We start from the raw sequence: 11,096 nt of genomic DNA, 5'->3' as shown, positions 1-11,096 counted from the left end.
GGTTTCAGTGGATCTGTACCCCTCTTTTCCCGTATGAATGCTCTTTCTGGAGAGGGGCCCCTGAGAGGTGTTTGACTAGGGGGCAGCCAGCCTGGAGGTTTCTTCTCTGACCAGCATCTTCTCTCAGTCACCCAGAAACATCGTCAGGGCTGTGAGCTCCTCCCGCCTTCATGGGAAGGTGCTGCTGGTTAATAAATGGAGCTAGCTGAGTCCCTCAGCTCCAAACTCCCAAATGCTCATGAACCACCTGAACACCTTGTTTAAAATGCAGATGCTGGGACTTTCCTAATGGTCCAATGGCTAAAACTCCAAAGCAGAGGTTGTGGGATCCATCCCTGGTCAGAGAACTAAGATCCTGCATGCACAGCATAGCCAAAAATAAATAAATAGTACAAATAAAATGCAGGTGCTGATTCTGGTGGCTGGAGGTGGGGCCGGAGAATCAGCATTCCTTACCAGCCTCCAGGGGGTACCAGAGCTCTGGTGCAGACCACACTTTGAGCAGTGAGGCCTGACCCCAGGGAACCTTGTTACTGAAACACAGAACCACCCAGGGCACACCTGAAGGCTCTGTCCTCTGCCTCACTCTGTTTGTAAGGCTCCGCGTCCTCTCCATGGACCTGAGCTCTTGCCGCCACCCCACTGCTCCAGGTCTACACCCCTGTCCTTGAAACCGTGCTCACCATGCCTCCTCCTTCCCGCTGAAAGCTTACTGCATGTATAACAATAGTAACAGCACCTGCTCCCCTCCTCACAGGCACTGTGCTAAGTATTCATAGGTATTCCATGCCCATTGCATGCATCACATGAGTTGTGTCCAACTCTTCAGGGCCCTTTGGACTGTAGCCTGCCAGGCTCCTCTGTCCATGGGATTCTCCAGGCAAGAATGCTGGAGTGGATTGCCATTTCCTTCTCCATTCCATGCCTGTTTGTCGTCACAAATGAGGTAGATGACCATCATAACCGTGATCCAGGTGAGGACCGCAAGGCTTCGGGAAGGCTACCCTTTCCAAGGTCACAGTCAGTGGGGGATGCAGCTGGGGCGCCTCCTCACTGCCCTGTGCTGCCGCCCTATCCGTGACACGGGTGGCAGCTGCTAGCAGGGAACGGAAGAGCAGGGCACCTTCACAGACTCTGGGTGTAACTCTGGAACCTGTGCCTGAGTCGTTGTGTATAGGACTCTACCCACACCCAATGGGTTCCCTGTATCTGGGACATGGGGACTGGAGCCATGGAGGTCTGAAAATGAGTGGAGCAGGGTTATCTTCCATCCACGCTGCTGGGAGAAGACCCAAGGGGTGATAATCCTCAGATCATGAGGCTTTGGGAAAGACAAGCTGTTAAGGGAAAATGGGCTTATCTCCAAAAGCAGCCCTGGATAACCTCTGCTTCCACCTTCAGCCCTGGCATTCCTTTATTATTTTTTTTGGTAGAAAATAAAGAGTCAGGGAAGCAGCTATTTGCTCTAGAATCTTTTATGCTTCTCTGTTTACCACAGTGATCAAAAGAGGGGACATAGGTCCCTTACCTCCAAATGTAGCAAAGGTCCAGTGACCTCTTGTTATCTTGTGTGCATACCCACATACACATATGCACATGTATGCACACACACGTGATTTGCCAGGCAAATACAGGACTCGGACTCACACATGGAAGCATGGAAGAGGGGGAATATGTCCACACTTGTGAAAACAATCTTGTAAAAAGAATTTCATCTGCCTACATCTTTTTTTTTTTTTTTGGTCTCACCATGTGGTGTGCAGGATCTTAGTTACCTGTCCAGGGATCTCACCCTAACCCCTTGCATTGGGAGCTTGGAGTCTTAACCACTGGACTGCCAGGGAAATCCCTCTATATCTCCTTTTTTTAAACTGACTCTTAAAAAATTTATTATTATTTATTCATTTTTGGCTGTGCTGGGTCTCTGTTGCTGCGAGGGCTTTTTTTCTCTAGTTGCAGTGAGTGGGGGCTGCTCTGATTACGGTGCAGGGGTCTCTTATTGCAGTTGCTTCTCTTATTGAGGATTATTCGGGCTTCAGTAGTTATGGTTCCCAGGCTCTAGAGCACAGGCTCAGTTGTTGTGAGGCCATAGGCTTTGTTGCCCCATATCCACTGGGATCTTCCTGGATCAGGGATTGAACCATGTCTCCTCCATCAGCTGGCAGACTTTTTACCACTGAACCATCAGGGAAGCCCTTTTTGCAAAATGACTTTTACAAGTTTTTTTTTTTTTTTACACTTCCAGTTTTATTAAGACATAACTGACGCACAGCACCATATAAGTTTAATGTGTACAATGTTAACAATTTGACTTACATATGTAGTGATTATCATAATAAATTTAGTGAACGTCCATCATCTCATATAGGTGTGACATAAAAAAATAGAAACATCTTTTTCATTCTGATGAGTGCTCTTAGGATTTACTGTCTTAGCTTTTATATATAACATATGGCAGGGCTAATTATATTTATCATGTTATGCATTACATACCTGGTACTTATTTATCTTGTAACTAGACATTGGTTCCTTTTGACCCTCTTCATCGAGCCCCCCTCCCTGACTCCCTCCTATGTCTGCTTCTTTATCATTAATGTGAGTCTTGAGCTACTCTCTCTTCATTAAATTTACTGTAAAAATTATCAACCATGCTCATCTTTTTTTTCCCTGCATTCTTGGTTCTCTGCAGCTCAGTCTGAGCTCTCCTCCAGGCCCCCTGGGCAACCAGACATCTCTTGGAAATAAACCATCTGATACCCTCAATCTTTGCCTCAAATGCTTGTTTCATCACCTCACTCTCGGCAAAATCTGACTTTATCTGCAGGAGGATACGTTCCTCCTCTTTTTGCACAGCATTCCACACACATACCTCCTTTCCGCACCCTTCCCATTCCAAACTGACGTGAATCTCCTGATGCCTGCTTCCCCAGTTCCTCTTCCTGACTATTTTTTGGTCCATCATCAACTCCAAGGAAGTCCACGCCGCTATGCCTCCTCAGCTTCCCCAGTCCTTCTTCCTGCCTGCCACCCTCTAAAGTACTCTTCAGATGTCTCTTGCTCCTCACCATTCTAGAAACACCCATAGATCTTTTCTTACAGTTCCTCAGCCTCCTCGGGTTGAGAGAGCTTTATCTGCACTGCTTAATGTCACCAAGACACAGGCAGATAATCAAACAGGATCTCTCCTGGCCCACACTTGGAAGCCTGGAAATTCTCCACTGGGCTCTGCACGCTCTCACATTCCCCCCATCCCTACCGAACCCTTCTCATTGTTTTCTTTCTTTATTTGTTTAAAAAACAAACATTTATTTATTTGGCTGTGCCAGGTCTTAGTTGCGGCAGGTGGGATCTAGCTCCTGGGCCAGGGAGGGAGGCCAGACCCCCTGCACTGGGAACGCAGCGTCTCGGCCACTGGACCTCCAGGGAAGCCCCTCCTTCTCGTTGTGGCTTGAACGTCCTCCTGGATTTCCTTGCATCTTCACCCAGGCTGGAACATTCCCACTTCTGAATCACGCAGTTCCCCGTGTAAGCTGTTCCCAGCCTCCACCGTTTCTACAAGGGTCTCCCCGTGCCTCTTTGTTTTTTGATTCTTTCGCCTGTGTCTTTCGCAGGCTTCCCGAGGTCCCTCTGGTGGGGAACCTGCGCCTTTTACCTTCTCTCCTCTGTTGTGAGGCCACCACCGTGGAGCCTGGTTCCTGGTTTTACTTCTAGTTCTTACCAGTTAGTCTCAAGGAAGATGTCAATGACGAAACGCTCCAGTCACTCCTCAAACCCCGCACTGGAGGAGGAAACGGCAGCCCACTCCAGTCTTCTTGCCTGGAGAACCCAATGGACAGAGGAGCCTGGCGGGCGACATTCCCTGGGGTCACTAAACAACAAGATACTCCCCACAGGGCCTGTCTCAGCCTTTGTTTCACCCCGTGGGCCCCCAGTCCGTCCCTGTTCCCTGCTCTTGAGATATTCTGGACTGAAAACCCTGTGATTATCCAAAGTAAGGAGTTTCCTCATTTCCCCCATTCCCTATTGGCCTTCTCCTAGTCAGAACGTTTATCAATTCCAGCTTGGCACACTGTAAGAATCTCCTAGCTGCATGATCCCATGTCTCCTCCATTCCAACACAAAGACCACATTCCTGTCTTGCTTAAAAATCTTCATGTTTCCCCACTGAGGCTCAATGCTTTGACCTACTGGGCATGCCTATTTTTCACATATGTCCCACTTTGCTTCTTGATCTTTGCTCATGTGCTTTTCTCTCTCTCTCTCTTCTTTTTTTTTTTTTTTTGAATGTGGACCATTTTTAAAGTCTTTTATTGCATTTGTTACATCGATTCTGTTTTATGTTTTGGTTTTTTGGCTGCGAAGCACGTGGCTCCCCTACCAGGAATCGAACCTGCACCCCCTGCATTGGAAGGTGAAGTCTAAACTACTGGATTTCCAGGGAAGTCCCTTTTCTCCATCTCCAGGGCCTTCTCTCCTTCGTGGCCACATGAGCAAAATTCATCTTACCTTAGAGGCAAGTTCAAAAGCCATCTCAGACAAGAAGCTGTCCCTAAAGCCTCCCCGTAGAAGTGATTTCTCCCACCTTTAATTTCCTACAGCTTTTGAGTCCTCTTAAAACATTTATAATTTTCCACCCTGTATTACGGTTGACACACAGAACTGTAGGTCCTTTAAGCATGTGCATTCTTGTCTGTTCATCTCTGCGTGCCCCCGACAAGCAGCACAGCACGGGACACAGTGCTGGACTACTCAGGATGCCTTTATTACAAGTGACAGGAACCTCGCTAACAGGCAAGGAAAAGAGAGCGTATTAGATAAACAAACACAGCAGGTCACACAGCAGTAGGAGGCACAGGGGAACAGCTGGGCCTGGGGACAGCTGGAGCCGTGGACTGGAATTCAGCAGGACACAAGCTCTGTGTCTTTGCTTCTCCCTACCTGTTGGACTCATTCTCCATCTGCAATCAAAATCCCTCCGCATGGCACTGACAGCTCCCAAGACTCACAGACCAGGCTTCCACCTCCAAAGAGGGCTGGATTTTAAGTTGCAGTTGGAAAAATTGTCTGAGAGAGCTATTCTGATTGGTTTAGCCTGGACCAGAGGTCTTCCTTCAATCAATCAGCTTAGCCAGTTGATTGGATGACAGTCTTTCAGGAGCTCACTCCTGGGTTCTGGAGCTGTTTTTTAGAAAAAGGAATTTTCATGAGCCAGGCAGGCACCCCAAGAATTAGAGCATTCTTTTTCTTCTTTTTAAAAAACAAAATGTACTATAGTTGATTTACAATGCTGTGTTTTTGTTTTTTGTTTTTTTTTTTTTTATGTCTGATCTTATTTATTTGTTACTCTTAGAACATCTCATTTTTGCCTGGACTCAGAAGTAGAAGCTCTCAGAGAGGACAGCCTCTGTCTCTTGGCAATCTGTTCCTGCCGTTTTTGTTTGGCCTCCTTCATTCTCTTGGCCAAAAGTTTAGCATATTCTGCCGCCTCTTCTTTATTTTTCTTAGTACGCTGTTTCTTCCGAGCAATACGCCGCCGTTTGTGTGGCAGAACTCGTGGAGTCACGAGACGCTGAATCTTGGGTGCTTTAGTCCTAGGTTTTTTACCATCTTTGTTTAGGGGCTTTCGCACAATATACTGGCGGACATCATCTTCTTTAGAGAGATTGAAAAGTTTGCGGATTCTGCTAGCTCTTTTGGGACCCAGGTGACGAGGCACTGTAGTATCAGTGAGTCCAGGAATATCCTTCTCCCCTTTTTTCATGATGACCAAATTGAGAACACTCAGATTGGCATCCACAGTGCAACCCTGTACAGATTTGCACTTTCTCTCTTCAGTCCTCCTTGATCTGTAACAGGAATGTCCCTTACTCAGTAGCAAGCGAACTCGGCCATGGGTCAAGACACCCTGCTTCACGGGGAAACCCTGCTTATCGTTCCTGCCACTGATTCGGACCACATAACCCTTCCATTCTTCACCCAGAGCGTCAGCAGCAACTTCTGTGGCCCTACGCTTCTCGTAGAAAGTACAAAGCTTTCGTTCATCGTCCACTTCAATCAGCTTCTGGCAGCCAGTGGCCGGGAAAGAGATGTTCAGCTTCATTCTGAAGCAGCGGACAACCTCCAGTTCAGTTAGTTCAGTCGCTCAGTCGTGTCCGACTCTTTGCGACCCCATGATTTGCAGCACGCCAGGCCTCCCTGTCCATCACCAACTCCTGGAGTTCACTCAGATTCACATCCATCGAGTCCATGATGCCATCCAGCCATCTCATCCTCTGTCGTTCCCTTCTCCTCCTGCCCCCAATCCCTCCCAGCATCAAAGTCTTTTCCAATGATTCAACTCTTTGCATAAGGTGGCCAAAGTACTGGAGTTTCAGCTTTAGCATCATTCCTTCCAAAGAAATCCCAGGGGTGATCTCCTTTAGGATGGACTGGTTGGATCTCCTTGTAGCCCAAGGGACTCTCAAGAGTCTTCTCCAACACCACAGTTCAAAAGCATCAATTCTTCGGTGCTCAACCATCTTCACAGTCCAACTCTCACATCCATGCATGACTACTGGAAAAACCATAGCCTTGACTAGACAACCTCCAAGGAGCCATGAAAAAAAGCTACAATGCTGTATTAGATTCTGATATACAGCAAAGTGACTCATATATATATATATTTCTCTTTAGTTATAGGTTATTACAAGATATTGAATATAGTTCCTTGTATTATACAGTAGAACCTTGTTGTTTATTTTATATATTTAAGTGTGTATCTGCTAACTCCAAACTCCTAATTTATCCCTCCCCCAGCTCTCCTCTTTGGTAACGATAAGTTTGTGTTCTGTGTCTGTGAGTATTTCTGTTTTGTAGATAAGTCCATTGGTATCATGTTTTAGATTCCATATATGAGTGATACCATATGGTGTTTGTCTTTCTCTGTCAGGCTTACTTCACTTAGTATGATAATCTCTAGGTCCAACCATGTTGCTGCAAATGGCATTATTCCATTTTTTATGGTTGAGTAGTATAGCACTCTTGTATCCAATAAATTTATTTCAAACATGTTATTACTATTTTTGTTGATGAGAACTATGTGGTAGTGCCCTAAGAATGCAATCACTACTTAGGGCTGTTCTTTGTCATATTAACCACGTACCCATTTCTTGAAAGGGAAAGTCGTTCAGTCGTGTCTGACTCTTTGCAACCCCATGGTCTACACAGTCTGTGGGATTCTCCAGGCCAGAATACTGGAGTGGGGAGCCTTTTCCTTCTCCAGGGGATCTTCCTAACCCAGGTCTCCCACATTGCAGGAGGATTCTTTACCAGCTGAGCTACCAGGGAAGCCCATTTCTATTCATTAAAGTAGGACTTTTAATAATTCCACTTGTCAATCTCACTCCTAATAGAATATACACCTGAAAGGAAGAAAATTGATTCTTTCCTTCTTTCTTCCTTCGGCCACAACCTCAGGCTTGTGGGATCTTAGTTTCCCAACCAGGGATTGAGTCGGCACCCTTGGCAGTGAAAGCATGGAGTCCTAACCAATGGGCCATCAGTGAATTCCTTCTTACAGATCCTTTAATATCAAACTTTTCTCTAATCTAGATAACCTTTACTTCTAACTAAAATGGGTTGATGAAATTTCTATGTGTATGTAGCTGGACCCCAGTGAAAAAATGACATCAAGCTTATTATAGCTTTTGGCTATTGTACACAAATTCCTTGTATTTTTTACCAATTTTCTCTCTTCCACTTCCATCAACATCCTATACCTTGAATCCCAGCACTTGTGGATTTGCTATGTAGAATGCATCTTTGTTTCTTTTGCTCAGATTGATCATTATTCATTATGAAAAATTATGAACATATTCTTCAAGACTGGTTTTTCTGGGATGGCCCCTCATGGCCAGGGCTGTGAGACTCAGATTGGAAAGTAGGTCAAGGGTGAACTGGTTTTCTCACTTTGAGCTTTTTCACACTTTGAGATCTTTACTAACCATTTTGACCCCTTTTATCAATGTCACCTCCACTGAAAGTCAATAAGAACTGAATTACCCAGAACCTCTGGTCCTTGAGTCCTTTAAAGCTGGGGGGATGGCAAGAAAAATCTTTTGTTTCAACCAATACTTAATCAGAGAGGAGAGAAGCAAAGAGATGTGAAGGATAGCAGAAAGTGTGCTCTTAACACTACACACAATAGCCAAACATCTATATGAAAAGGAGATTAATTTATCCAGATGATATGTCAAATGTCTAGACCATGCCATGAACTGAATATTTTTTTCATAGATTTGGAGTTGCCAGGCTTAACAAAAAATATATAAGATGCCATTTAAATTTGAAATAAACAATGATATTTTTAAACTATAAGTATTTCCCATGTGATACTCAGGACAAACTTACACTAAAAAATTTAGTATATCTGAAATTCACATTTAATCACGTGTCCTGTATTTTATCTGGTAGTTTTACTTAGACTAGGTACTTTGGCCTTATATAGACACAGTATGAATTTTACTTGTAAGTCAATAATTTTTTTTTTTAAGATATATATACATAGGATTTCCCAGGTGGTCCAGCAGTTAGGAATCTGCCTGCCAATGCGGGGGACACCAGTTGTATCTCTGGTCTGGGAAGATCCCATGTGCTGCAGGACAACTAAGCCCACGAGCCGAAACTATTGAGCCTGTGTCCTAGAGCCTGGAAGCGGCAACTGCTGAGGCTGTGTGTTACAGTTACTGAAGCTCGCATGCTCTAGAGCCTATACTCCACAGCAGGAGGAGCCACTGCGATGAGAAGCCCAGTCTCCGCAGCTAGAGAGTAGCCCCCACTTACCACGGCTAGAGAAAGCCCACTCACAGCAATGAAGACCCAGCGCAACCAAAATAAATGAATAAATAAAAATTTTCAAAAGGTATATGTGTGTAGAAATGAAGCCTTTCCCATGGTTTATCTTTCCACTATCTTTGAAATGAAAAGCTTGACTGCTCTTCTAAATTCCAAATTTTATTCCATGTGGCTCACATCCTGGAACCCGAAAGCAGTTTAATCAATGGATAAATTGAGTTAATACTCTATTCTGTTAGCATGCTCATTGTTAATTTGATTGCCTCTTACTTTGAATACATTATAATGCTTAGGTCAGTGTCACAACCTTTAGTCCTCTCACAAAATCTCCTAAATAGTGGTGATGCAGTCATCTATTCAAGGACCAGCTGTCAAACACATCGTCCCTGTGATGCTCCTTTCTAGGCTCTATGAGATGCATGTGTGCATGCCAGGTCGTTTCAATCGTGTCCAACTTTTTGCAGCCCTACAGACTGTAGCCAACCAGGCTCCTCTGTCCATGGAATTCTCCAGGCAAGAATACTGGAGCGGGCTTCCCTGATAGTTCAGTTGGTAAAGAATCTGCCTGCAATGCAGGAGACCCCAGTTCGATTCCTGGGTCGGGAAGATCTGCTGGAGAAGGGATAGGCTACCCACTCCAGTATTTGGGCTTCCCTTCTGGCTCAGCTGGTAAAGAATCCGCCTGCAATGCGGGAGACCTGGGTTCAGTCCCTGGGTTGGAAAGATCCGCTGGAGAAAGGAAAGGCTACCCACGCCAGTATTCTGGCCTGGAGAATTCCATGGACTGTACAGATCATGAGGTTGCAAAGAGTAGGACACCGCTGAGCAACTCTCACTCACTCATGCTGGAGCAGGTTGCCATTTCCTTCTCCAGGGGATCTTTCTTACCCAAGGATCAAACCCACATCTCTTATGTCTCCTGCATTGGCAGACGGATTCTTTACTACTAGTGCCACCTGGGCACCCCCATGCGATGTACAAAGACGTATGAAATTCATCAATGACCCTCCAGAAAGTCTACTGTGGCAGGCACTACTCAAGGTGCTGGGAGTGCTGTAGATGGACTTGCAATTGATCAAGGAAGAACACATCCCATAAGGTGGTAAAAAGACACCAAGATCCCCAACCCCAAGGGACTATGTTCTGCTAAATAGTAGGGGTTTTGTTTTGCTGAGTGGAGGGTACAAGCTGAGGGCAAAGTCTGACTTTCTTAGGATGACAAAACTAATTCTTTTTTTAAATTTTTTGTTTTAACTTTTTATTTTATACTGGAGTATAGCAGATTAACAATGTTGTGATGGTTTTAGGTGAACAGCCAAAGGACTCAGCCTTTGAATGTGCATGTGTCTATTCACTCCCAAACTTCCTTCCCATCCAGGCTGCCTCATAACACTGAGCAGAGTTGCCCATGCTACTGAGCAGAAGACATTGTTGGTTATCCATTTTAAATGGAGCGGTGTATACATGTCGATCTCAAACTCCTTAGCTATCCCTCTCCCCTTCCCTTCTCCCTAGTAACTATAAGTTGTTTTCTAAGCAAAGGGAAGTTGAGTAGGAGGAAAGAAAAAAGAGAGAAGAGGCAACAGGCAGAGCTGGGCTCTTTGATGGGAAGAGACAAACATGTCCGCTGGGGTAATGGATTCAGTTTCTGCCCAGTGATATGTGTGAGACGTGATCCCTCTTTCACAGGCTCCAAAGAATCCCCAGTAAAACATCAGTTTTCTCATTAGTACATTGTGGTATTGGATGTGTTTTGGAGGATATGACAGAGCGGTGAACATGGCCTCATAGCGAGTGTAAAGTAAGAGTCAGGGCCCCCACGGGAGGCCCACCCATCTGGGCTGCATCTTGGGAATGTTCATCTCACATGTTTGGTATAAGTTAGAGAATCCAGCTGCAGTTCAGATTAAGTTGTTGCTAAGAGGATAACCTCGCCATCCATGCCAAACATTTGGACTTTTATGTAAGACAGTGAAGATACTTCTGGCATGAGCCAATGGTTCTTGGCATCAGTTAAGTTTCTTTTGTTTTAAAGCAAATCAAGGCTGATTAAGCAAGAAGAAAAAAAAAAAAAGAGAGAATGTGGGGAAAGGGATTGGTGGCAGAAGGTATTGCAAGCACAGGGGAGAGTTCACAGACTCGAAGGAAGAGCTGACCAGCTAGGCCTTGGGAAGGACAGGGGGACCAGGGCTTCTCCAGAGACCTCGGGGGCCAAAGCTCATAGACTTTTCTTTTTTCTTAGCAGCTGCACTCATGTGTTTTAG

At 45.2% G+C, this 11,096-nt stretch overlaps 1 pseudogene; it reads right to left on the bottom strand.

Annotated features, from left to right (window-relative positions):
* LOC102175001 lies at positions 5,308 to 6,105 on the bottom strand (annotated as a pseudogene).

Source organism: Capra hircus, chromosome 27 (assembly GCF_001704415.2).
Source record: "Capra hircus breed San Clemente chromosome 27, ASM170441v1, whole genome shotgun sequence".
In the NCBI taxonomy this organism is placed as follows: Eukaryota; Metazoa; Chordata; class Mammalia; order Artiodactyla; family Bovidae; genus Capra; species Capra hircus.
Note: the sequence above shows the minus strand (reverse complement) of the source record. Positions and strands in the feature narration are given on the sequence as shown.